Below are 1,179 nucleotides of genomic sequence, written 5' to 3'. Positions count from 1 at the left end.
CAATGTTCCTGACCACTGCATCAATCCTGGTGACATATTCCTTGACATAATTTTCCAGGGTGTTGATGCGTTGGTCCTCTATGTGGAACGAAACGTAGTTGTTTCTCCTTTGTTCAAATGTTTCACTGTTGCTGCCTTGCTGATACTGCTGCTGATTGTTGAATGGTCTTTGGTTAATGGGTGGCCTCCATTGGGTGTTGTGGTTCTGATCCTTAATGATAGTTCCTCTAGGGCTTGAATTTGTATTGCGTCCTGCTTGTTGATTGTCTCTGGTGAAGTTCCTGTTGCCAAAATTTTCTGCATAACACACCAATGCAGTGGATGGACAGTCTGTTGAGTCATGAAGGTCACCACAGGCTGTGCATAGTTCTGTCTCAGCTGCTGTGAGTTGTAAGACTTCCATCCTTGGTACTGATTGGTAAGCTTTCAGGCTCTTCACTTCATTCATGAGTGATGCCAGCTGGGCTTCCATGGTGGTTTGTTTATCCAGTTCTAGCATGCATGGCTTCCTTACTGGGCTCACCCTGTCTATTGGCCATTGGAGACATCATTCAGCAGTTCCTTCTATGATTTCATACCTGGATTCAAGTGTCCCTGTAAAGAAATATCCTCATGCAGCAAAATCTAAGTGAGATTGAGAAGTATGGTCAAGTCCCTTATAGAAAGATTGTAACACTCCTCAACTCTCTACCCCATGGTTTGGACATTTCCTGATGATGTCCTTATATCTCTCCCATGCTTCATAGAGATTTTCTCCATAAAACATTCTGAAGTTAGAGATTTTTTCCCTAACATCAGCTTGTCGAGACATTGGGAGAAACCTCTCTATGAACTTGTTAGAGAGCTCCTCCCATGTGTGGATTGACCCAGGGGTGAGAGTTTTCATCCATGTTTTTGCCTTTAAGCCCAAGGAGTGAGGGAACAACCTCATTCTCATGCTTTCCTCTGTCACATCCTCAGCTTTAAAATTATCACAGATATCTTGGAATGTTGTGAGGTGTGTGTACGGATCTTCTGCAGGGAGTCCATTGAAGACCCATGCTTCCCTAATCATGTGAAACATGATAGGTTTTAGTTCAAAATTTGGTGCTACAGGAGGGAGGATTACTCCCCTGTTTGGTCTGTTCCTGAAAGGAGCAGCCAAAGTTCTGAAGTTTTGTTCAGGAGGAACCTCTTCAT

The 1,179-nt window shown here is 43.6% G+C and overlaps 1 non-coding gene across 1 annotated transcript; it reads left to right on the top strand.

The window, feature by feature from the left end:
* Positions 1-689: 689 nt before the first annotated feature.
* On the top strand, positions 690-796 carry LOC133308919 (small nucleolar RNA R71). Its single transcript, XR_009751236.1, has one exon. It is a non-coding gene; the product is annotated as a small nucleolar RNA R71 (small nucleolar RNA).
* Positions 797-1,179: the final 383 nt, after the last annotated feature.

This window comes from Gastrolobium bilobum, unplaced genomic scaffold (assembly GCF_033153095.1).
Source record: "Gastrolobium bilobum isolate Gb01-03AN ecotype WA unplaced genomic scaffold, APGP_CSIRO_Gbil_v1 utg8716, whole genome shotgun sequence".
Lineage (NCBI taxonomy): Eukaryota > Viridiplantae > Streptophyta > Magnoliopsida > Fabales > Fabaceae > Gastrolobium > Gastrolobium bilobum.
Note: the sequence above shows the minus strand (reverse complement) of the source record. Positions and strands in the feature narration are given on the sequence as shown.